The sequence below is a fragment of the Girardinichthys multiradiatus genome, chromosome 23, assembly GCF_021462225.1.
Source record: "Girardinichthys multiradiatus isolate DD_20200921_A chromosome 23, DD_fGirMul_XY1, whole genome shotgun sequence".
NCBI lineage: Eukaryota > Metazoa > Chordata > Actinopteri > Cyprinodontiformes > Goodeidae > Girardinichthys > Girardinichthys multiradiatus.
The window spans coordinates 40,966,958-40,994,650 of NC_061815.1; the positions used below are offsets into that span (position 1 = coordinate 40,966,958).

At 38.5% G+C, this 27,693-nt stretch overlaps 1 protein-coding gene across 5 annotated transcripts in view; it reads left to right on the plus strand.

Moving 5' to 3' along the window:
• The first annotated feature begins 1,121 nt into the window (after window positions 1–1,121).
• The window catches only part of mrpl11 (mitochondrial ribosomal protein L11), a 79,664-nt gene continuing 53,092 nt past the window's right edge, over window positions 1,122–27,693 (plus strand). For 2 of the 5 annotated variants that reach the window (XM_047353647.1, XM_047353644.1), the window contains exon 1: window positions 1,122–1,242. The gene's annotated coding sequence lies outside the window, so the exon portion shown is untranslated. Of the gene's footprint in view, window positions 1,331–27,693 lie in introns of all 5 variants that reach the window. The other 3 variants (XM_047353642.1, XM_047353646.1, XM_047353643.1) reach the window with 3 other exon arrangements.

Here is a 27,693-nt window from a genome sequence, read left to right on the forward strand (position 1 = left end):
TGGGAAGAAAGCTAAAGGTTATTTAAACCTATTTATTAACCAGCCTCTATATGAATATCTGTATAACTAGCTGTAAAGTTCTATGTTAATATAATTCTGGGAACATAACGGGAGTGTTTGCAGCAAGAATAAAAGCAACACCATGTTTTCTTGGAATTTTGTCACAACATGATCAATCCCACCCTATCTGGCCGGCTATGCCAATCAGGCCTGTACCATGTAATGCATTGTCACTCAAAAGGGTGTACACGCCTATCCAGCGCTGTGTGGGTGGGTGTATTTTTAGGGAATATGTTTACCATCAGTGTTACTCACAAACTCACTACTCACAAACCATCTAAACCATAAATATATATGAGTATTTTTAGATTAGTTCATTTATTTAAGCTTAATTTATGATGAATGACATTGGAGTGCTCTCAGATGGCTTTTCATGTTTCTTTACATTCTGTTTCTGGTGAAAATGTCTATATTCTGTAGTCAGGCGAAGATTGCTCTCTTTAGATCGCATACAAGTTTTCGATTTTTTTATTCTCATTCCAGTGCTTTATCACAGTCGTGGTTTTATGTCATATATGGTTCATATTTTGTTCAATGAGAAACTTTATGTGGCCATTTTGAAAAGAAACGTACAATGCCTTGCCAAAATATACATTTATTAAACATTTTACAACTTCCTCACGTCACAACACCCTTAAATGTATTCTATTGCGGGACAGACCAACACAAAGTAATGCATTATTACTGTTAAGTGGATGGAAAAGAAGACAAAGTTTTCAGTTTTTACAAATAAATCTAAAAAGTTAGATATGTATTTGCATTCAGCTACGGAGTTACTTAGTAGAATCATCTTCACTGTAGTTACAGCTGCAGGCCTTGTTGGGTATGTCTCTATCAACTCTGCACATCTAGATATGAAGTACTGTATTTGTTCATGTTGCTTTGCAAAATTACTTAAAATCAGTCAAATTAGGTAGCATCTTTGAACATCAATTTCCAAGTTCTGCAACAGATTCCTGATTGGATCTAGACTTCGACTGAGCCATTTTAACAAATGAGCATGCTTTAAAGTCATTCCATTGTAGCTGTAAGAGTTTCTCTCCCTGGTTTGCTCCATTTGCTCCTCCGTGCCAGCAGGTGGCAGCGCTGCGACCGCAAAACAGCAGACATTCCGCTATGCTCCAAGATGGCTGCGCCCTGCAGGATGCTGCTGACAGCGTGAAGGTGCAGGACAAGAGGCAGGTATGAAAACACGGAGGTTAATGTCGTTTAAGCCGTGTTTTAAGCAACTCTGGCGGAGCTGAAAGTGAAGCTCTGACTTTCAAACCCAGTGAGTGTTGTCCGTTGGGACTGTGGATGTAAAAACTACCAGTAATCTGTTCTGTTGGTATTTCAGTGGTCGTTAATTAAGCTTAAACAAGCCTTTTTTTTTCTCGCTAGTTTGTATTTGTTTACTGAAAGTGTAACAGGACCAGGTTTTAGGATGATTTATTTAAATAAATTAGGCTTAGACTCAAAAGTTGCGCATTTTGACACCATGAGTTTTGGATAGAAGCAGGAATAAGGAATAGTCATTTTAGGACTAAGCGTGTCCAGAGGGAGTAACTGGATGTTATTTGCCACAGGACAAAAGCGTTTATTCAGTGTGGAGACGTCGATATTTCTTTAGAGCAGATCTGAAAACAAACTGCTCATAAACCCACTGGTGCTGCTGGGGTTTACTCTTCTGCACCTCATTTTGAACTGTGTGGACCAAAGAAACAAGCTGTTTTTCAGTTATTCGGTCAGATTACCAAACCAAGCTAGTGTCCCACAATTGACAGTCTGAGAACACAAAGTCTCAATATAAAGGTTTTCATCTGAACCAGAGTAAACCTGAGTCCTGGACTACCAAACAGGATTAATGACTTGCATGACGATTACTTCGGGTCAGGGTGGTTTATTTCTCAGCTGGATCCACAGGTTACCTGAGATGTGCATGGTGATTCATTGGGAAGAGTAAGTTGTAGGTTCGATACCTGCCTATGCACAACTTGATGTGCTCTTGGGCAAGGCACTTAACCCCAAGTTTCATGTGTGCTGTCTGTGTTTGTTAGTGTGATTAGGTGAATGTGGCTCTACTATAAAGCACTTAGAGAGATCAGTATGACTAGAAAACCGCCGGTACGGGATTCTCATTGCATGATGACCTTAAGGAGATATATATATATATATATATATATATGGCAGTTGTCATCACAGAATGAGTGTGTGCTTGTGTGCAGTATTTGGTTGGATTTTATCCTCAAATCCTTCACGATTAAGATCTTTGTTCTTTCTGCTGTCTCTAATGCCTGACCCTGAGAAAGAAAATGCACTCATTTATTTTAAGAAGTAAATGTGACATTTTACACATCACCGTTATGACACTTTCTGTATTTTAATACAAATGTGATTTTACATCCTCTACATGGAATGTATTTTTTCCTTGTCAGGATGAGTCATGTCACAAAAGATATTTTTCTGGCTTTAGGTTTTTAATTTTGTCGCTCTGTAGTAATAATTACCCTCAAAAGCGATGTTTCACTGTACAGTTATCAGCCAAAAAATTAAAAAAATAGCTTTCTCAACCTATATTACAGTAAGCAAAATGTTAGCTTCACTGATGCTAAAACGCTAAACAGATTGAAATTGAAAAATTAGCAGAAGCTAACGCTAACTGCTAATTGCTAAGCGCTAAGATTACGTATTTTTCACCTTCTGTAACAGACCGTTGGCAGCTTAACGTCTGCCAACGGTTTCCAAAGTTAGCAAAAGAGTTCCACAATGTTAGCGAATCAGCGGAACCGTGCCACTGACCATTTGGCATAATGGTTGTTGACATTTATTCGTTTTGATAAGCATATTTAATTTACTGTATATTTTTTGTTGTAGGCGCACGAGGCTCAGTCCAAGACATTAGTGACATTTAAAAATGAGTCGTCGCCTGCTGTCAGGTTTTTCGCCTTGCCACTTGCAGGAGAAAGCAAAGCTTCAGAAACATTAAGTATCAAAGGTTTCCTGTTGGAGAATCAAATAATGGTTTGTGTTGATTATGAAGTCTACATAAACTAATAAAAATTCTCCGTATTTCATGAGGCAGCTGCGGAGGTAGCAACAAGTGTCATAGTGACTCGGCGGTGTGATAGACAGCGATATTCAAATGAGAGTGCAAAGTAATAAATGTAGCTTTTTGCTTGGAGTGAATGAAAAGAGGGAGCTGTATAAATGCAGCGTAGCTCCTTTTTGAATAACCCCGAGAAAGTAAAAAAGCTTTTTAACTGTCTCAACTTTCAACCAAGCTGTCTTTTTATTCCTAATCATCTTTTCACTAAATTCACTTAGCGGTTTTTTTTTTTTTTTTTTGATGCTGCAGTGGAAGCTTGTATAGAAATATTAACCTTGGTTTCAGTTGGGCAATTACTGCACTGCATCGCTGCAATCAGTGAATAACTGATGTTATTTATTACACATGTGGTGGGGGAGTTTGTTCATTCACCTTTTAGGACCTTTTTCTTTCCTGTACACCAAGTCAAATTTGCAGTCCTTGTAGAGTCAAGAGTATTCCTGCTTTATCAGAGGTTTCGTCTCTTTTCATCTCAGCATGAGCAGCTCAGTGTATTAATTACTGCTATTGGTTGGTGTAATTTACTGTGCAAAAGTTTTAGGCAAGTGTGAAAAAATGCTGTAAGCAAAGAATGCTTTCAAAAATGGAAATGTAAATCCTTTATTTTATTTGGGTTCGCTCAATTAGCATTTTGTGAATTGATAAAAATAAGCAGTCATCATTTACATTTCTGAAAGCATTCTTTGTTTCTTTGTATGTGTGTGTATATACTGGTCCTTCTCAAAATATTAGCATATTGTGATAAAGTTCATTATTTTCCATAATGTCATGATGAAAATTTAACATTCATATATTTTAGATTCATTGCACACTAACTGAAATATTTCAGGTCTTTTATTGTCTTAATACAGATGATTTTGGCATACAGCTCATGAAAACCCAAAATTCCTATCTCACAAAATTAGCATATCATTAAAAGGGTCTCTAAACGAGCTATGAACCTAATCATCTGAATCAACGAGTTAACTCTAAACACCTGCAAAAGATTCCTGAGGCCTTTAAAACTCCCAGCCTGGTTCATCACTCAAAACCCCAATCATGGGTAAGACTGCCGACCTGACTGCTGTCCAGAAGGCCACTATTGACACCCTCAAGCAAGAGGGTAAGACACAGAAAGAAATTTCTGAACGAATAAGCTGTTCCCAGAGTGCTGTATCAAGGCACCTCAGTGGGAAGTCTGTGGGAAGGAAAAAGTGTGGCAGAAAACGCTGCACAACGAGAAGAGGTGACCGGACCCTGAGGAAGATTGTGGAGAAGGGCCGATTCCAGACCTTGGGGGACCTGCGGAAGCAGTGGACTGAGTCTGGAGTAGAAACATCCAGAGCCACCGTGCACAGGCGTGTGCAGGAAATGGGCTACAGGTGCCGCATTCCCCAGACCTGGGCTACAGAGAAGCAGCACTGGACTGTTGCTCAGTGGTCCAAAGTACTTTTTTCGGATGAAAGCAAATTCTGCATGTCATTCGGAAATCAAGGTGCCAGAGTCTGGAGGAAGACTGGGGAGAAGGAAATGCCAAAATGCCAGAAGTCCAGTGTCAAGTACCCACAGTCAGTGATGGTCTGGGGTGCCGTGTCAGCTGCTGGTGTTGGTCCACTGTGTTTTATCAAGGGCAGGGTCAATGCAGCTAGCTATCAGGAGATTTTGGAGCACTTCATGCTTCCATCTGCTGAAAAGCTTTATGGAGATGAAGATTTCATTTTTCAGCACGACCTGGCACCTGCTCACAGTGCCAAAACCACTGGTAAATGGTTTACTGACCATGGTATCACTGTGCTCAATTGGCCTGCCAACTCTCCTGACCTGAACCCCATAGAGAATCTGTGGGATATTGTGAAGAGAACGTTGAGAGACTCAAGACCCAACACTCTGGATGAGCTAAAGGCCGCTATCGAAGCATCCTGGGCCTCCATAAGACCTCAGCAGTGCCACCGGCTGATTGCCTCCATGCCACGCCACATTGAAGCAGTCATTTCTGCCAAAGGATTCCCGACCAAGTATTGAGTGCATAACTGTACATGATTATTTGAAGGTTGACGTTTTTTGTATTAAAAACACTTTTCTTTTATTGGTCGGATGAAATATGCTAATTGTGTGAGATAGGAATTTTGGGTTTTCATGAGCTGTATGCCAAAATCATCCGTATTAAGACAATAAAAGACCTGAAATATTTCAGTTAGTGTGCAATGAATCTAAAATATATGAATATTAAATTTTCATCATGACATTATGGAAAATAATGAACTTTATCACAATATGCTAATATTTTGAGAAGGACCTATATATATATATATATATATATATATATATATATATATATATATAATATATGTATATATATATATATATATATATATATATATATATATGTGTGTGTGTATATATATATATATACACACACACACATATATATACAGGTCCTTCTCAAAATATTAGCATATTGTGATAAAGTTCATTATTTTCCATAATGTCATGATGAAAATTTAATATTCATATATTTTAGATTCATTGCACACTAACTGAAATATTTCAGGTCTTTTATTGTCTTAATACGGATGATTTTGGCATACAGCTCATGAAAACCCAAAATTCCTATCTCACAAAATTAGCATATTTCATCCAACCAATAAAAGAAAAGTGTTTTTAATACAAAAAACGTCAACCTTCAAATAATCATGTACAGTTATGCACTCAATACTTGGTCGGGAATCCTTTTGCAGAAATGACTGCTTCAATGCGGCGTGGCATGGAGGCAATCAGCCTGTGGCACTGCTGAGGTCTTATGGAGGCCCAGGATGCTTCGATAGCGGCCTTTAGCTCATCCAGAGTGTTGGGTCTTGAGTCTCTCAACGTTCTCTTCACAATATCCCACAGATTCTCTATGGGGTTCAGGTCAGGAGAGTTGGCAGGCCAATTGAGCACAGTGATACCATGGTCAGTAAACCATTTACCAGTGGTTTTGGCACTGTGAGCAGGTGCCAGGTCGTGCTGAAAAATGAAATCTTCATCTCCATAAAGCTTTTTAGCAGATGGAAGCATGAAGTGCTCCAAAATCTCCTGATAGCTAGCTGCATTGACCCTGCCCTTGATAAAACACAGTGGACCAACACCAGCAGCTGACACGATACCCCAGACCATCACTGACTGTGGGTACTTGACACTGGACTTCTGGCATTTTGGCATTTCCTTCTCCCCAGTCTTCCTCCAGACTCTGGCACCTTGATTTCCGAATGACATGCAGAATTTGCTTTCATCCGAAAAAAGTACTTTGGACCACTGAGCAACAGTCCAGTGCTGCTTCTCTGTAGCCCAGGTCAGGCGCTTCTGCGGCTGTTTCTGGTTCAAAAGTGGCTTGACCTGGGGAATGCGGCACCTGTAGCCCATTTCCTGCACACGCCTGTGCACGGTGGCTCTGGATGTTTCTACTCCAGACTCAGTCCACTGCTTCCGCAGGTCCCCCAAGGTCTGGAATCGGCCCTTCTCCACAATCTTCCTCAGGGTTCAGTCACCTCTTCTCGTTGTGCAGCGTTTTCTGCCACACTTTTTCCTTCCCACAGACTTCCCATTGAGGTGCCTTGATACAGCACTCTGGGAACAGCCTATTCGTTCAGAAATTTCTTTCTGTGTCTTACCCTCTTGCTTGAGGGTGTCAATAGTGGCCTTCTGGACAGCAGTCAGGTCGGCAGTCTTACCCATGATTGGGGTTTTGAGTGATGAACCAGGCTGGGAGTTTTAAAGGCCTCAGGAATCTTTTGCAGGTGTTTAGAGTTAACTCGTTGATTCAGATGATTAGGTTCATAGCTCGTTTAGAGACCCTTTTAATGATATGCTAATTTTGTGAGATAGGAATTTTGGGTTTTCATGAACTGTATGCCAAAATCATCCGTATTAAGACAATAAAAGACCTGAAATATTTCAGTTAGTGTGCAATGAATCTAAAATATATGAATGTTAAATTTTCATCATGACATTATGGAAAATAATGAACTTTATCACAATATGCTAATATTTTGAGAAGGACCTGTATATATATATGTAATGTATTAGACACGTTCTCATTTTATAGTTTTATGTTTATGACTATTACCATTGTTCGTTCAAAAATGCAACTTCATTATTTGGAAAAATATACAATGTTACTCTTGACGCATGTTTAATGGTGCATCAACAATGGAAGTCCTTTCTTGTGGACAGCATACTGTATAATAATAGCTTAAGTGAACTTATAAAAGAAACCAGAAAATCAGCAACAACCTCATCTTTGGGCAAACAGAAACTTCCACGGTTAGGGCAATTTTCAAGTAAGAAATTATTACAATAACCTCAGCATGCATAGTACCACAGACCAGCTAGAGATGATTGAAAAAGAAACGGCTCACTCGTTGTATATGTGCTGATGCATCATGAAGAGTTCTAGCTGAGTCCTTGTAGGGGAAGATCTATCTGGCAGCTGTTATAATCCAGCTGTGTCTGAATCCAGACAGCATTCATGTGCATAATGCAGGTGCATATATGTGAAATGTCCCATGCAGCCTGATTAAACTGAGCTGCAGAACATATATTTTCATGTGTTTTTTTCCTAGTATTTGTATTTTATAACATCTGTGGTCAAAGTGTGTTCATTCCCCCTCTTCCATTGCTCATTTATCTTAAATATTTCCTTTATGTGATAAGCAGGATGTTAGCTCCTTCCTGTACGTTCATGTCATGCAAATTATGGATCCCGGCCTGAAGCCTAAAACGTCCTCGTACAAATTGGAAGATAACGGAGCAGCAAAAAGTCTAATTTGACTTCAGCTTAATGCCTGGCACGGGTTTGGATGTTTTTTGTTCTCTGATACCAGAAAAGGAAACTCGCAGCTATGTCGCCGCATCATCCAAAAACAAGGTGCCTGCCTGCAACGTACATCAGAAAATCATGTGGTATCTATTTCTGTACAGGTGAAGTTTTATGTCTGCTGTTTGTTGCTTTGTACAGTTTGGTTCCAGATCTGTTGTTGTGGAGGTGTTGTTGGAGCGAGAGGAACAAAACCGAAGTAATACATGCAGGTTGTTTTCAGGTAGTAGGCCATTACTATTTAACTCCAAGGACCTGGGTTGAACCCAGCTGCACTGATTTGTGTCGGTACTTGTTTATGTTACCTATTTAGAACATGTTCTGGTATATTTATTAAAAGTTTGCTGCTCTTTTACATATTACAACTATTGGGTTGCATAACCTTTTCAGAGTAAGGGCCAATGATGCAATACCTACCAATAATGTAATAATTTTAGCTATTTTAAACAAAATGTGTTTGTGCAGCAGGAAGGGCATAGTCTTCTTTTTTATTCCCTCTCATCTTAGCAGAGTAAGGATCTCCAGTTGCTGTAAAGGATGCGACTGGACCAGACTAGTGATGCACCAACATTTTGATTTACTCTGAGGTTAAATACAAAACACTTTATTACCTCTGGTACCAGGAGACAATTATTAGTACCCAGTCTTTCCATAAAAATGGTTCAAAGACAGATGACAGTACTGAAATTTTGCTTAAATTTAATTCATTTAGCATTTTAAATCAGTTTTCCAACAGTCTTCAAGGCTTGCCTGGACTTCAGTGAGGGGTAAACAGTATAATACAGCAATAAGCAGTGAAACTTGCAGAAACTGCTTAAATTTAATGCTTGAAAATGTTAGGTTTATACATTAATGTGAAACTAGTAGGGTGTGAGACACGTCTGCTTTAACGAGTTCTCCTGTGGTATACAGTAAGCATTAGCTGTGATTGTTCTTGTTTCAAGCCAACATGTTAGAAACACATCTGCTTTCCAATTGATCTGTCGTCATTAATGGCACAGCTAGCAGGGGCTGGGATGAGATTCTCATAGCATGATAATGCTCAGTAAAAATGTCAGTTTTATTGGTTTTCACAGAGAATTTTAAAACAAAAATATCTCAGGAGGCCAAATTCATTTAAAACCCAGACTTAAAACATAATTATACCTATTGCTCCTAAAGTAAAATGTAACTACTGTAATTACTGTGATGATAATGCTGTTTATAACATAACAAATCTTTTTTGAGTTTAATACATAGATTTCAGCACCATAGAATAAATACCACCAAAACTGAAAAGTAGTTTTCAAATATATTTGCATATTGTGCAGAATATAAAATTTTTCTGTGTTTTATAGAGCATTTTAATTAGTTGTGCTATCTGCTGGGGTAGCTAGCATGCATGTAACTACTTACCAGACACACTTGTTGTACCTTGCTAACAGTAGGCTTAATGTTGGGTTAAAAAGAGTTATGGTTGGGCCTCCTCTAGCTTGGACATCATGACTGTCAATTGTTTCTGTCTTGAGAGCTTAAGAAATGGTTAGCAGCTCTCTTTCAGCTAGCTGACCACGTGCAGCAACAGGTGATGGGATGGGTGGCAATACTCAGTACTCCATATATTCATAAAAAACTGTGGTCGCTCCAGGATATTCTCATAATGAGGACTTTAAAGCGTAGGAAAGGCATGATGGTGAATTTAAGGGGCTCAGACCTTCTAACTTCAAATAAAAGGTTTTGAAGCTTGATTAAAGAAAGCAACCTACGTTCAAATATGGGGCTCTAATAACGCTGTATTTCTTTTTTCTTCCAAAAAATGCTGTATACGGGTCATTCAAAAGCATACCATTTATCAGCATAGCATGGAGCTAGAAAATTATGGATAGCCAGAAGTGTCCCAATTCAGTAACTACATATGTTGTTTAATAAATATTTATACACGGTCTTTGAAATAAAATTGCAAATGCATTTATTTAATAATTAAGTATAAATTATTTGAATGTTTTTATATTTTACATTTAAGATTTAATTGTGGAAATATATTAAAAAAATATTTTTACATATTAAAAGCATATATATTCATTTTAGTATTTATTTATTTCATTGTCCTGCCCATCCAGGTCAATGGAACACTGTTATAAACAAGGGGATTGGTCTACAGTTAAACTGCAGTGCAGATTAACCAATCAGATTTTAGGATCTACTTGACCAGCGAAACTGAAACTTCAAATTGTTTCATCATGGACTATAGCACCTTCATTATGAAATAATTAAATACATACATAATTAATTGTTAAAATTAAATACTTTCACCTTTTAATCCATAATTTACACATGTATTTATTTTTTGTTTTTTGAATACATTTTTGGCTTTTGTAGAAATATTGCTACATATTTAAATATATTGAACATATCTATTACAGTTTTATTTAAACATGTATAAATATTTAAATGACAGATATTTTATTTATTTAACTTTGGCATTCTGACCCTCTATAAGAATATCTATTGATCGATCGATAAGCACACATCTAGAAATGTGCTTAAATTGAAAAGGGACTTAGTTAAAACTCTGTTGGGACCTATCATATTTTGCCCCATTGTAAAACCCTATGGGTTAGGGTTGGTTTAGGGTCCTGCTGCAGTTGTGTTTGTCAGAGGATCACTATTTGAGTCAGGAGCTCCAGTAACTGGTGTGCCTGGAGCAGCCTCTCTCAGCTGGAGCATTTGACTGGACACCTGTCAGGGCAACCGCTCCAATTATTTCTTTAAATCTGAGGTCCAAGACTTCCATCTCCTCTTGTCCTCCTCCAGTTGTCATCATAAAGCTTGACATGTTTTTTTCCAGCACTCAGCTTTTGATTATTTTTATTTTTGCACCTGTAACACCAGAATGAGACGATTCTGTTGAAGCTAACAGGACAGTTGGTTTTACTTCTGCTGAACCTGAACTCAATGGAGTCTGCAAGTTCTTTCAAAGTGCACCAAGGTCTTTCACACATCTTGAAACATACACTGATATTTTGATTCGGGGGTGTAACTTGCATCGGGCAGAATCAGCCATACGCCTTCTGTTTGTAATAAAGCAGGATTCATTGTTTTTTAGCAAGGGTCCTATATTTTGCTTTTTAAATAAAAGAGAAAAGTTGCTGCATGCACGGGTCTGTAGCTCTTCGTATAAAAGCTCTAGATTTAAGTACAAGCTTTAAAACTTGAAGTCTTGAGTTGACAAATATTTTCCCTAATGATGATCACCGGGTGGCTGAGCTGAAACAAATGTCTTATCAGGAAAAGAGCTGAGAGCCACTTTTATATCTTTTTTCCTATCCTTGTGTTATGTAAAGCTGATGTTTTGCAGGATCTCTCCTGCACCGTATTACTTTCCTTGGGGCTGTTTCTAAAAGGAAACAAAGAGATTAAAGGCATCATATTCAGGTTTAAGCAATTCATGTCGGACAGTTTTATGCATTAATGGTTAAGTTATTGGTTACATTCTCTATATTTGTAGATAATTGTCTAGTTATAGGAAAACATTTGTGCAATGACTTTGAACTAAAAGATCAATCCCATTTTAACAGTGGGATTGCAAACTTATCTTTTTTCTCCACTGAATATAAACAGCTTTATGATCTCAGTCTTTTTGCCTGCAGCAGTGTAACGTGCTCTATGTTCTTCTGAGGACATGCAAACATGTGCAGTGATACATTGATCAGTTAGTCTATCTTTGACTATTTCTGGGGCTTTGTGCTGGTACATTAATGTGAAATAGATGTTTTTAAAGGGGTGGTTGATGCCTTAGGAATTGTATTTTGTCTGACAATTCTGTCTGACTTTGCTGCTCAATTTTGCAACATAATTTGTCTTAAGTAAATTGGATCTTAAGAAATGCTAAAAAAATTTGATTGTTGCTCATTTCAGAAAGTGAACCTCATATTACGTTGGTCAGCTACACATATATTAAATATTTCAAGCCTTTATTTCTTTTAATTTTGATGATTATGGCTCACAGGTAATGAAAACTCAAAATTAAGCCTCAGAAAATTGCAATATAACATAAGATAAAAAAAGGATATTTTGTACAGAAATTTCAGGCTTCTGAAAAGTATGTTTATTTCTATGCAACCAGTACTTGGTTGGGGCTCCTTTTGCATGAATTACTGCATCAATGCGGCGTGGCATGGAGGCGATCAGCCTGTGGTTCTACTGAGGTGTAATGGAAGCCCAGGTTGCTTTGATAGCGGCCTACAGGTCATTTGCCTTGTTGGGTCTGGTGTCTCTCATCTTCCTCTTGACATTACTCCCCAGATTCTCTATGGGGTTTAGGTCAGGACAGTTTGCTGGGCAGTTAAGCACAGTGACACTATGGTCACTAAACCTTTGGCAGCGAGGGCAAGTACCAAGTCCGGCTGGAAAATGAAATCAGCATATCCATAAAGCATGTCGGCGGAAGAAAGCGTGATATCCTAAAACGTCCTGGTAGTTGGCTACGTTGACTGGTGGATTTCAGAAAACAGTGGACCAACACCAGCAGATGACATTGAACCATCACTGACTGGAAAGTTTACACTGGTTTTCAAGCAATATGGATTCTGGACTTCTACACTCTTCCTCCAGACTCTGGGACCTTGAGTTCAAAACAAAATCCAAATTTTACTTTCATCTGAAAAAAGAACTTTGGACCACTGAGCAACATTCCAGTTCTGTTTCTTCTAAGCGCAGGTAAGATGCTGCTGATGTTGTCTGGGTCAGGAGTAGCTTAACTCAAGGAATGAAACAGTTGTAGTCTGTGCCCTGGACACTTCCTTTTGTGGTGGCTCTTGAAGCACTGACTCCAGCAACTGTCCACGCTTTGTGTTTCACCCCCAAACCCGTGAATAGGCTTTCACAGTCCTTTCAAGGTTGTGGTTATCCATTTTGCTTGTGTACAGTTTCTTCTTTCCACTCAACTTTCCATTAATAGACTTGAATACAGCACTCTCCTCCAATAGCATTGACTTTTTCTTTGCTTTTTCGATCGTTATCAGTCAAATCTTTCTAGTTGACCATGACATCAGGATAGTGTTTTTAAAAGAGGAGCAACATTAATGGGTTGAAGGCAAAATAACCGTCAGCCTTTAAAATCCATGTGCTGCAGATAAAAATCACCAGCAAATCTGACACTGTATTTGAAAGAGGCAGGATTCATAGGTCAGAGTTGATTTAACTAACAACACAGATTTGTCTGTAAATGTTCCAGATACTAGTATGAAAACAAACATTTAAAACTCTAAAGAAAAACATTGAATGACCTTTAAAATGCCTCAAGAATTATTGATCAAAACCACTTGAAAAGATTGCAAGAAAATCTGGCTCCTTTTATAGAACAATATAAAGAAAGGAAGAATAATGTTGTCATTATGAATCTGAGAATATTATTTAATATTAATATTTTAATATTTTATCAAATAATATTCCGGTCTGTTAAGGATTGTCCTGTGAATACCAGCCCAGTAAGGTGATGGTATTAGGACAAAATAGAAAGGTGTGAGATGAGCTCTGACATTATTGAACAGCATAAACTCTGCACACATGGAATGAATTCACACAATTTCTTAAAATACAAGAATTTATTAACAAAAATAAGTCAACTCAAAGTCAAACATATTTCAATCAACAAACTCTTTACTATGCTAAAATAATCCAACTAAACTACCAAGCAGAATTAAAGAATAACGAAGACTAATGGCTATGTACAATATAAACAAGTTGATTAAAGATGATTGGAAATTATGACCAAAAGAGTGATGCAACATTACCATACAATGTTATTTATGTTTGAGAACCAAGGATTATCTTGAAGAATCTGGAAGTGAAGTTAAGTTAGTCTTGGAACTAACTTAGATAATAATCAGCAAACGTTTATACAACCATTCACAATGCAAGATCAGATAAAATATTATTTTTATAAAATAATGTTTTAAGAATGATCTGCTGAATAAAACCAACCTTCTGGATGACTAATTCTCAACGGTGTCTAATTAGTTGTCTTTATTTATTAAAATAATATTTAAAGAAATATTATTAAGGAAATATCTTGGAAAAGAGCCAAATCTTTCTGGAGAAATGGGGCTTAGTAAAATAATGTTTAGGGAGCTATTATTTACTAGCTTGAAAACTAACAACCTTTCTGGGTAAATATTATTTGGCAGCAAGCACGTGTCCTAAGCCTTTAGCAGTTAAAGCTAACAAAGAAGCTGATAGCATAGCACCAGAATCAAACACACACCTTTAAAAATACAGTTAATAAAAGGGTTAAAATGCATAAGTGCGGACGGCGCGTTATGATCGATCTTCGGTGTTCAAAATCACCCTTTAAATAAAGTTTGTCTTAACTTTAAAAACACAAACAAAGAACACAACACTGAGCACGTGTGCTGCAGATAGTTTCACACAAACAAAGCCAAACTTCATAAAATGAAAATCATAAATCTTTCTCTATTACTCTGCCCAAACCTAACCTCTGACCCATGCTGAGGAGAAGTTGTCCAGACGACAACGAAGTTTGAAGAAAGCTCTGAACAAAGGGTCCAGCTAACCTCCGGAGCAGTGGCTGGGCGGCCCGTTCTGTCCACTGACCACACTGCACGTTACCACAGCGATGCATCCGTTGTCCTCCTTCGGGAAACTGCTCCAATCGGAGTCGTAGAGACAGCGTCTCTGCCGGGAACTCTTTATAACACAGCTTGATTCTGTAGGTCTCAGAGAGAAAAGTCAAGCCAGGCTTGTACCTTAATTCCCGTTCATGAATGAATCTACCGGATACACGAACAGTGAATCATTTGTACTTATCTTAGTGCATATGATCGATGATCATATGACGCTCTCGGATCCAGTTGAAGAGTTTGTCTTTTTGCCAGCAAAGAGACATTGGCGCACTTGTCTCCCCTATCCCGATGATCACTGGTGTGGAAGAGGCAGGATGTAGCAAGAGCGGTGCTTTTATTTGGACAGTGATGTCACAGGAAGTCTGCAGTTACCCCGTTTCCTGGCTGTGCCGGAAGTAGGTTAATGCAATTTATTTTGAAAGTTCCAGGATAGTCTGTACTGGCCTTTCACGTTGTAACCATGGCTGTGGTCCCAACATTAAAATAATGCATCTTTGCATGAATGTTAGGTTTTGTAAATTTTTATTGAAAACCCCCTAGCAAAAGGAAATCTCCATACATTTTGTGAGTTAGTGTCAAAGCTCATAATGGCTTTAAGCCAGGCATAATTTACCACAACCTGATCTTATCTGTGTGACTAAAAACCAAGTGGCTTAACACTTTGCTGAAAGGCACTTAATGCAGGAGCTGCTGTCACTATGCAAAGATGTGAGGAATGACTGATGTCATTGCTTGCCATCGTAGGTATCAATATCTGTAACTACAAATTATCGTTCAGATTTGTTGACATTGTTTCTCCAGCAGCTCTGCATGAGAAAGCTTTTTAAAAATGTTTTTGATTTCCAACCATGATGAACACTCCCAACATTCACCCTGCTGTTTCAGGGCAGTGATTAAAAGTTTGTCTGCACAGTCAGCTCATTATCTCAATGTCAGACATGCATTTAAATTAGTAATCTGAATATATGTTTTAACAGCACATTGAACATTTAATATGAAGCAGTTGTTGCTGCCCGCTGCTCATTTTCCCAGTTCAGAAAGAGATTTGATTGAATATCTGTTTGGTGTAAAACTGATTTATGACCTAAATTGAGGAAGAAGTGAGATGTTTAGTCCAGAGCTGAGCCACGAATCTGGTAGAGATGGGACCTGCAGGTCCACCTGTTGGTTTAACCGGGTCGTTCAGTCCCCTTTTAAGGTCTTGAGGGATCATTCAGACTCTTCTTTAGCTCTTTGTATTATTTGACTGGCCTTCAGGATTTGGCTTTGAGTAATCGATAAAACCTCCAGGGATGAAGTTTGATGGGATGAATGCTAATGTAGCGGAACAGGGTATCAGCTTTGACTTCCTATTTAATATCTGATGTTATTTCTTGAACTCATAGAGAGCAATTGTGTGGCTCACCAAATGATCACGGTCCAGAACATTTGCTCAGTTTTAAGTCTGAGATTAGTTCATTGATTACAGATAATCTGTAGCTCCCATCTCATAACATGGGACCATCTAAACAGATGCTGCATGAGTTCATTCTGTGATGTCAGTGATATTTGTGTCGTTGACAGATTCTAAGTTCAGTGACAGGCGGCTTTTATTCTCGCCATTTCTGGTGGACGGGTTTGACAACGAGATGAGACGAAACATTTTGCCCCCTTTTTTTTTTATTATTTCAGTTTTTTTAGGGGACTATTTGTACCAGATTGTCTCTAGGCTGTTGTCACTTGTCCTCTGTGTTGTTCAGAAGCGATGTCCATTCTCATTATAAAAATTTGAATGCATCAAAAATAAGCAGATTAAGCTAAGCTACTATCTAAAGCTCTCCACACCAAACTAATGTAAACGTTGCTGCTATTAATAATGTTCAAGACTTCGCTTTTTTTACTCTGCAGGCTTAGGTTGCACAGTAGGGATGGTACTATGGATTTGAAATTTTATTTAACTATTTGGTGGTATTTCTCGTGGAAACGAAATTTTAAAAGTAATCACAGTCTGAGCCCTAAAATTAAAACGTAGCCACTACCAAAAAGACTACTTCAGTACACAGGTTACATTAAAAAGCCCAATTATACTGCTAAACAGTAAGCATATCTATTTTTTTGTTTAGACAGTAGTGGCCTTTATTTTTCTTAGTATGTTTTTGCCCTTGAAAGAACACCTCAATATAAGGGATTCCTGCAAAGTTAAAGGCTTAATGCAGTCGACTCTTCCCTCATTGGAAACGTGCCCGTAAAAGTCTTGAGACCTAACTTTGCCCTGAATGATTCGAGACTTGAACTTGTGACCATCTCAGACACTGGTTAACACCAGCTCAGTAACACTTTAACAATTCATGGTCTTTTTATTTGGTGTTTTTGTGCCTTAGGACTAATTGAAATTTATTTTGTTCCATTTTCATAATAAGTGAAAAAGATCCAATTAGCTTTGGCATTTATAAAACATTTAATATTTGGTCTGTTCCGCACGGTTTTATTCAATCTGGATTACAATTTGTTGAAAGGTTTTTCTTTTTAAGGGCAATCTGCAAGGACGCACAGCCTGCCTTGCTCTGCTGGGCACCATCACTACTGAGGGTGGTTTATTCTTCTCTCTTTGTATCTGGAGGGTTATCTTCTGTTGTAAAATGAGAAAAAACAAAACCTAGCCATAAAGATTTACTCTTATTTCTTTATTCTGTTATGCCATACCCTTACTAAAAGGAGACTGTCCTTTAGTATTGTTTCAACTTTATTATTTATATCTTTTCTATATGTTCTGTTTCTACTTTTCATAATTTATGCAATGAGTAAAGCTTGTTTTAATAGATGGTCTGTCTGCTTATTTTATTGATGACTGGCAGCAGGTGTGTTGTAGCAGAGGTGATCTTATGGGGTAATACACTAACTTACTGTGAATTAACATCTCATGCATACACCACAAAAGTAAGAAAACAACCACTAGATGGATTTCCAAACTAAAAGTTGACCAACAAAACAGATTGTCAAGAGTGGATTTAGAAGATGGGATTTGTTTTTTCCCTGTAGTGAATAATCGTGTTTTCCTAAAAATGACTCTGGCAAGTTTTTATCTGTGTGGAAAGATGGAAACGGAACATTTCTTCTTCCTTTGAGACAGAGTTACGAGACCAGAATAAGAATTTTGCACCCTCAGGACAGCAGATATCAGGAACCATGAGTCTCAGAGCGAAGAAGGTAGAAACTCACTGGAATAAACCTAACCTTAGATTAAATCATCCTAATTAAGGCAGGAAATTATCATCGTAGCTACAGATATTATGTTATCACGGCTCTAGGAGAGGAAATCAAAAACGGGAAAACAGAAAAGAGGCAAACCCAATATGAACAACCTACACTGTTCACTTTCTTACCATTCAGGAAGGTTTCGTGCGAAATCAGGCATGAAGACATAAAAAGGTCTGTTAGGTCTGTCTGAGGTTATTCCCAGAGATATAATTCTGTGCAGAAACATTATGCGGGGTGTGATATGTTTGCATTGTCATGATGTTCTTTTTCACTTGGCTGGATCATTGAGACTTACGCTGAACACAACCTGCCCCGGAGCGGTTTATGTTCACAGCTTTGAATTAAATCATCCGTTAAACTCCCTGTCCTTCCACTGAGTCGTCTCCCGATGTCGTCCCAGAAAATATTACACTAAAACAGCATGTTAATGTCAACAGGCAGAAACACTGAAAGCTGCTTCGTTGATGCTGGAATGTGATGAAATACAAGATTGTCATATAAAAACACCATCATTTTAAACGTACTTGACTGCAATTAGACACTGATCAAATATTACTTCATGGTTACATTTCAGTATCATCTTTTTTCTGCGCTTACTCTATAAAACTCAAGAGTTTAAACTACAAAAAAAAAATAAACACTACATAAATAAATTGTGACGTAGCTTCTTGGCTGACAAAACATATTTTCGTCTGGACCTGTTGTGCTGTTTGTTGTGCATCTGAGTAAGCTTTATAGCTTCCAGAAACCATGCTGTAGGCTTTGCATTGTGTTACCATGGCAGCCAAGCATTTATTTATTTATACGGACTGGGTTTTTATATGTGTTCTTCAGGACATCCTTAATTCGCCTGGTCGGGTTGATATCTGGGTTTTTATAGGCTAGACTGCGATACTTGAGGCTTTTTGTTATGGGATTTGAGCCGCTTGGTATTTTGTAGTGGAAACACGCTGCTAGAAAAGCGTACTGCCTTAAAAGAATACCAGATAACCCTTGCAGTTAAGATCTTTATGTGTTTTTTTTTTTTTTTTTCAATGTGTGAGGGAAATTGTTTCATTGCAGGGACCGGACATCAAAATATTGTGGAAAATGTGTGCGGTGTCTAGAACTGTAAATAAATTACTGCAGGGATGTGCAATTCTGGTCCTGTTTCTCTGCTTGATCAAACCTGACTTGCACGAACGGGTCATTAGATTTCTCCAGTAGAACTTGGTGACAAGCTGAGGAGATAATTAAAAGTATCTGAAGCATATGTGTCGGAGCAGGGACACATCTAAAACATGCAGGACATGGAGAACTCAAGTTGGTCACCTCTGCCACTAGCGAGTGGTTTGTTAATGAGGTAGCTCATAAGACTGACATGAAAATTTGCAGGTGTAGAAGCAAGCAGGGTGTTATCTTGTATTCTCTCCATCCTTCTTTCTTTCCTCCATTCTATTCTGCTTCTCTCCCCTTTTCCTTTTTGCCCTCCTTTCTCTCTTTCGTGCTTCTTTTTTTTCCTTTCCATTTCTGTCTCCGCGTCCGTAACAATTGGAATAATCTAATAAAGTTTCTTTTTATGAATGTCAAGCAGAGCTTTAAAGCATCAGCTGTAATGGTCCACTTGTGAAAGTAAATATGTTGGGCTTTTTCCCGACACTCAGACAACAGTTCTGAGTGCCGGACAGGATACGGTTTAAAAAAAAGAAAAAGAAATGAAAATTTACATATTTATTGTCCGTAAGTAAATATGTGAAGCTCAGAGATGAGCTGTTGCTACAAGGAAATTGTGAATAACTGGGAATGAATACATGAATAGATTGAAAGGAAGGAGGTACATGTCTAAGAGATCCAGTTAAAAGCCTTGACTGAAGATTCCCCAGCAGATCCCACAGCAGCCTCTTTTCATCTCCCGTCCACTTAGACGGATGCCCATTTTTTTGCCAAAATGGCAACACATAAAATACAGTTTGTAATGTGTTGTGTGTTCATAGCAAGCATTGTTTTCAGCAATTTGTGCTGTTATCACTTTTTTAGTCATTACGTTTAGGATAGGGCCACCCAGGTGTTGTTGCATGACTTCATAACTGCACTGATTATTCTGAGTTGTCATATAAATACACAGTAGCAGGATACCTCACAATCCATGCCTTGTCTTCTGAGGTGTGCCTTAAAACACAGATTCGCCCGATGTATAGAAACTTAAAAGAGCCGTTCCTTAATAAGCTTATTGGGAATGCACTTTGTTCCATATTTTTAAAAGTTAATGCAAACCTTTTCATTTGAAGTGATGCAATCAAGCCGCAATTCGAAAACGACACTTTTACCCTTTCTCAATCTCAATAGATCGGTCACAAGTCGAGTGACTTCTGACCAATCAGAAGTGTTGGTCTTCAGCTTTGCGAAAACAAGCCTGATAACACATAGGAAACTTTCAAAATGAAAAAGAGTATAGTTTTTACTAAAGCCAATGCACAGCTGGAATGTGTGAAGGGTAAACATCAACAAGATTGTCATTGGGAATTGTATTTTTACACAGAGTAACTCTTTACATCTAACAGCAGATGGAAAAAAAACCCCAAAAATAAACAAATCCTTAGAAAGGCAGGAGACAGCAGAAGAGACAGGAAGCAGGAGGATGGTTTACTGCCAGCAACACATCTGAGATGTCAGACTTGATTAGATCCTTCTTCTTTCAGATGTTTACTACTTCCAACAAATCTCAAAAATATGAATGAGATGCATTGGGCCCCCCACTACCTCATTTTTCTACCTTATTAATAATGTAACATCTAACCTGTGATATAGGGGAATGTATTATTTTTATAGGTATCTAGTTGGAAAGCGAGGAGCAGGAATTATTAATAGCCCAGCAAAGTTAATACATTTATACTGGTGAGAGAGATTGAACTTTTATTCCCAACTGCATATTTCATGAAAAATGATAAGATCTGGTAGCTCAGCATGAGAAGATGATGGAGTCTTCAGGATCCATCCATGATGTCTGCATGATTTAAAGTCAGTTCACCAGAGAAATTAGAATATGAGAAATGGTCAAATGATGGTTGTAAGTGTGCTGACTTCTTCTGGCCCCTTTTGTGACACAACATAAAATAAATGCTAATGTTAGCACTAAACGTTGGCAAGCACAAAGCTGTATTTTGGTGGGGATGGCTGGTTTAGGATGGAAATGACGGAGATTATTACATCAGATGCATACAGCACCCTCCATATTTATTGGCAACGCTGATAAAGATTTGTAAGCGTTAAAATAAAACGATTTTTTATAGTCACACCCTGAAAAGCCAACCTTTTTAATTTGAAGACATTTATTGAGTAATAAAAAAATCTCTGGTTCTGAAATATCGTTTTTAATATCAGATAACGTGCACCACACTCATTCGTGTAGCTGCTATCAATACTTTGAATAACCCCCTATTGCCAAGAGGAAAGCACTGTGGTCTCTGGTTCTGGTTGAGTGAACCTGGCTGCCGCTGCTCAAAGTTTCCGTAGTTTTGTTTTTACGTGTCCTGTCCGGCAGAGTAGCACACAAGAATTGTTGTCTGAGTGCCATGAAGAAGCCCAACAGATTTACTTTCACAAGTGGAGCATTAGAAACTGCTTTGGGATTATTTCAATTTCAATAGACACAGAGACGGAAACGAAAAGGGAAAAAAAGAAGCAAGAAAGAGAGAAGGTCGGGAAAAACTGAAAAGGGATAGAAGGAGAAAATAATAGAGGAGAGAAAGAAGGATGAGGAGAATGCAAGAGTTTTTAAAGTTTTCTAAGTTGTTAGATGACTGTTCCTCCATCTGTGGCCCTTCATCTAAAGTCAGACATTACTTTTTTATTAACGACACTACTACTACTTCTTTCTTGTTATATTTATACTCTACAGTGACAGAACTCATCCCTAGTGGCAAGACTGTTGATTTTAGAAAAAATAAAACAAGATTTTCTCAATAGAATATGAGATAACGCTGTTGCAATAAAAGCTGAATTTATTTTACGGCTTTTATCACATCCTTACCAGGGATGCCAATATTTCAAGAGGGCGCTGTGAACATCCTCTGCTAGAGGTAAGTTTACTGAAGAAAAAACATTGATTTTACAGTTTTGGTCCTTGGACATCATAATGTCTTCAGTTGAAAAGCTAAACAGAATCTGGATCCCGTGCATATTCTTCCCCCTTCTTTGTATTTTAATTTAACCATGAACCAGTCTGTTGCAGGTAGGCTGATCCCACTGAGAAGCTAATTACTATTAAGCTTTTATTTCATTTGAGGACATTTCATCAGACTGCAGCAAAAAGATATGAAAGATAGAGAGAGGAAGACTTAATTTCCCCCAGGCTGATATAATACCAGTGTCATTTATATTGAACACAGTCTGGGACTTTCGAACCAGAGAGAAATCTTAAAGACTAATTTGTTCATTTTTCAAAAATGACATTTTATAGAGTTTCAATATCTTCAACCTTGACTTTTAAATAAAAGATTTAGAGGTGACGATGATGATGGCTGCAGTTCAGCTTTCCTCATTAATTAGGAACAAAGTGAACCTAATAGCTTGAACAGCAAACAGCAGCGGACTTCGCTGATGCAATAAAGTCTGCAGTCTTTACGGCAAACAGATTCATTTTTTTGGTTGATGTCTGCTTTATCGGTTTTAATTACACCACAACGCTGCTGTTCTGTGACAACCTTCAGAAATGTTCGAGGTGTAAACAGTGAGCAGGTGATGAGATGTAACGTGTTACTGTACATTGACTTGGTTTCTGGAAACCTGCATGTTCTTCATGACAGGTGGGACTTCTTTTCTCCATGTTTTCTTACCTCAGTGCTGAGGTTTCATTGACATGTTTACTTCTGTCAAAAATCTTGTTTCCACCTGCGATGGTTTTTTTTTGACAGGCTGCGGTGGAGTCCCAGACATAGTGTGAAATGTTGGATTTGGAGTTCAGATTTTGTCTTTTAACGTGCATTTTTTTAAAACCAGAATTATGAAACAAATATAAAATGTTGTCAGAACCAAGTTCTGCGTTAATTTAATTAATTTCAAAGCCTGAGAAATTCTTTAAATAACTTTAGTTAAAATTTGAATGATTTTTGTTTGACATCTTTCTAATAGCCGTGCACATGGATGGATGGATGGATGGATGGATGGATGGATGGAAAGATACAGCCTTTAGACAACGGGATCAGGGACTTTTTGTTTTTCTTTTCCAAAATTATCCATACCAGGATGATTCATACATCAAATTCCAGACTTTTTCCAGCCTGTGTAGGAATGCTGTGTGTCGGTTTATTAATCAGACATGCTCTAACAAATTACATTCAAATACCACTCTACACAGCTCAAACTAATTACTCTTCCCTTCCTGTGTCCTGCTTGTTAATACTGATGCTGTTAGCATTAAATGCCTAAACAGGGGCCCAGGAATGTGTCTGTTGCTTTCACATTAGCAGAGCTTTGATTTGATTACTCGCTGCAGAGCTTTAACTCAGCCCTGACCGAGCCTTTACCGTGCAGCATTCAACCACACTGGCTATTTCTGTTGCCTGCTCTGCCTCTAATATAAATTTAGCCTGGCGAAACACTCAGTGAGTGCAGTTTTGACGCCTTATGTAGGTCAATTCTTCTTTGGCGCCGTTTGATGAGCGATTTGGTTTTGTGGAAAAGGGAACTGCGGTTTTATTATTCATACTCCAACAGAGATTGGAGATTCGGTGCATTAAAGCATGGCGTTGTCATTTCCCCTCCCCGCAGAAGTGCTATTTCTTCTCTCCTGTATTGAAATTAAATGGAACATTTGATGTTGGTTCAAACTGGTTTTTAGCCTCAAAAATCTTGTTAAGATTCATCCTTGGAAGACCCATTTTCACTTTAAAAGCATTTAATTTTACCTTCTAGCTCCAGTTTCTGTTGGACCTTCCCATTTTAGAATGCATTGAGTGTTTTTTTTTCTTCCTATTTGATTACAAAAGTGGCTTTTCTAACTTCAGATTTAATGCAATTGGCTCCACAAAATGGACCTAACCCTCACTTAATTTCTCCACAATGCAACAGCTGAACACATAAGGTGAGTAGCGTGAAATTGACCTTGGGATAGCTGCAGTGTATGTGTGTTACGTTGTGAAGATTGTTATTTAGAGAATCCAGACTAAATGGATTTTTTTTTGGACTCTCTCTGCAGAACGAGCACCACCTTAATGCCCTTACAAATATTGCCTCATGGTGGCTGCACTTTAACGGCTGCCGGATAATCATCAGTTGAGATAAAATCACATCTTTTCTCCGGAGTAGCTTATCGGTGTTCGTTGCTTCAGAGCCGTATGTGGTCCCATATAGCTTTTATGGTAGTGTCTCTTCTGTTAATCTAATTGGATACCCTCTGTTGCCTACGATGAATCATTGCAGGACCTCCTCTCCCCTCTGAAGTACTTATTTTTATTGAATGCATGGATCTCCTGAAACTCGGGGCTCGGTTTTAAAACTTGTATTTTTCCCTTGGCTCCAGTCATTGATCGTTCTTTCCTCTTATTCTTATTCTTTTTTACTACTGTGTGTGTCTGTATCACTTTTTATTCTGGTGGCAGATCATATGTCTGCTTTTATGTCCTCTGCCTTCTCAGAGAACAGCCCAAGGTCAGACCGTTCCTTCCCCTCTGCTAATTGACTCCTAATTTGACAAATGTACTTAAAGGTGGAATGAAAAAGCCAACTCTTTGTGTTCATGAATAGGAGTTGAGGTATCTACCTCAGCTCCGAATATCTGACTTTGATTCTTGACCTCTGTTGAGACAGAGGAAGATCTGCTCTTGCTTTGAAAAAGCCTAAATTGTGCTCCAAATGTACATGTTTTAATAGTTTTCAGAGAATTAAAATAAGGTTGCCACAGCTTTGGAAAGTTTTCAACATTTCCTCTAAGCTTTACGTGACTGTCTTCCAGTATCAAGAACATCTTTCAGCTGGAGTGATGCAGCAGTTGGATTGAAAACGACTTCAGGACAATCCTGCATTGTTCCAATGTCAGAATGACATTGAAGTTAAGGATATTTGACTTTAGGGTGAAATTTATTGAAAACCTAAAACGTCCATGTTACAGTGGTATTATATCATGAACGTAGGGCATTTAAGTAGAAGCTTGCAATGTTGATTTCCTCATCTCAAACAATTTATTGAAACAGTGCTGGGTAAACCACAACGGACAATGTTAGTGTCTCTGAGCATCAATTACATCTTGACGATGACACCTCATGCTGTTCAGAAGTCGACTAATTGTCGGCTGAGTCATGGCATCCCATTCTCCTTGAAGGGCGGCCGTCAGGTCATCAAGGTTTTGGGGTATAAAGTTACGAGCCTGTAGACGGTGACTCGGCTGATTCCATAGCTTTTCTATGGGATTCAGGACTGGAGAAAGGGCAGGCAACTCCATTCCAGGCATCCTGGTCTGCAGCAGTCGTTCCCTAATAATATGACCTCGATGACCTGGAGCATTGTTGTCCATGAAGCTGAAATTAGGCCTGTGTTGTTCATGGAGGGGGAAAATGACAGGATTACTGATGTTTTTCAGGTGGTTTCGACTTGTACCATTCAGAAAGTGTAGGACAGTTCTGTATTGACTAGACACATCTGCCCACACTGTAACACCACCACCACCAAAGGCTTGTCTGGTGACACAGTGGCTGATGCATAGCGCTCTCCTTCACGTCTCCATCATCGTTGGCGACCATCATTTCTGCTCAACGTGAATCGACATTCATCAGAGACCAGCGCTGAGGTCCACTGGTCCCCCATCCTCCATTAATGCTCCCTGGCCCACTCAAGATGATGCCTGTGCATGGGGTAAGAACGCTGTCAAAAACAATGTGTATGTAAAGACGCAAATGTGTGCATATTAGTCAATAGTTGTGCATAAGTAAAATCCAAAAGAGGTATTGTATATTTTCTCTATAAGAATACAAAATAAAATGTTACAGCTTCAAGAAATTTCAAAAACAAAGTTCAAGTTTACAGTTGTGGTTTATTCCTTATGAATACAATTCAATTCAAAGATACTTTATTGATCCCCGAGGGGATCAATAAAGAATACAATATGCTATAACAGTTTGTGAATACGATTTCTTTTCTATGAGAATACAAATTTACATCAGCGACTTGGTGTCACGTGATCTCAGGCTGGTTAATGGAGCAAAGAGTTATTCGATTCGCGTTGCGCATGCGCTGTCACACTTCTCACCACCAGTAGTGCCAGGATTGGAGATAATTCAGTCTAAAAGGAATATCAGGAACAGAGGGGAGATAGGGGGGAATCAAGAGTATTATAAATAAAGCATTGTTCTTATTTTTATGAAATACAAAACTAAAAGATAGAATATAGTGGGTGGAGTTATACAATGATGTACAGTAGGTGGCGGTATGCACCTCTGAATTTGTTGCGAACCGCCAGCAGAAGAAGAAGAAGCAGCAGGACTAGCACCAAAAGAACGGACCAAGAAACTACGGTACAAAGCCAGGTAATGTTAAAAAGTTTATATATGTCTTAACATTGTTAATATATGCTCTTGGTTCGTCATCTTAGTGCTAATGCTGCTGCTGCTTCTTCTGCTGGCAGTTCGCAACAAATTCAGAGGTGCATACCGCCACCTACTGTACATCATTGTATAACTCCACCCACTATATTCTATTTTTTTGTTTTGTAAAAATGAGAACAATGCTTTATTTATAATACTCTTGATTCCCCCCTATCTCACCTCTGTTCCTGATATTCCTTTTAGACTGAATTATCTCCAATCCTGGTACTACGTTTACTGGCGGTGAGGAGTGTGACAGTGCATGCGCAATGCGAATCGACTAACTCTGTGCTCCACTAACCAGCCTGAGGTCACGTGACACCAAGTCACTGATGTAAATTAATATTCTCAGAGAAAAGAAATCGTATTCACAAACTGTTATAGCATATTGTTTTCATAAAGAATAAACCACAACTGTAAACTTGAACTTTGTGTTTGTAATTTATTGAAGCTGTAACATTTTATTTTGTATTCTTATAGAGAAAATATACAATACCTCTTTAGGATTTTACTTATGCACAACTATTGACTAATATGCACACACCGTCTTTACATACACATTGTTTTTGACAGCGTTCTTACCCCATACATGTGCCTGGTGGTGTGGTCAGGTACCCTTGGAGGTCGTCTAGCACGCAGACCAAGCTGATGTAAACGGTTTCTGACATGACACTTAGCTGCCCCCCACCTCGTTTAAATGTGCCTGGAGTTGAGTGGCATCCATCATCTGGTTCTGCCGGGCATTGTTAACAATGCAGCCGTCATCAGAGTGGCACATGGTCAATGGAAGACCACCTCCATGCTTTTCTGTGACTCTTCCAGTCTCTCTGTATTTCTGCTGCGACCTGCTGATGACACTCTGTGACCCTGTAAGGTCAGTGGCCACTTCCATCCAAGAACATCCTGTTGAAGCCTCACAATGGAGAGGTTCTGTTGATCAGTTGTTAGGTGTTGTCTTGGTCTCATGATGTCAATATGTGAACAGCATGATGAGGAGGACCGTTTAAACGCCATTTCTGATTGAACCAGGAAATGTATTCACGGATCAAACACCTGTTGTGAATTTTGCCGTTAAGGTTCTTGTTAGAGAACAGCAAGTTCAGCAAAAAGTAATGAAACATTTACCAGTTGGACATGTGCATTAGAGGGTGACACAGGAGTGGATTTTCTCTCCTGTCCCATCCCGCTCCCATAGAAAAATGTCTTGTCCCATCCCAATCCCAGGCCAGCATAAAGAAAAAAATCCTGTCCTGTCCCACTCCTGGTAAATTGACTCCCACTCCCGTCCCGCTCCCATTT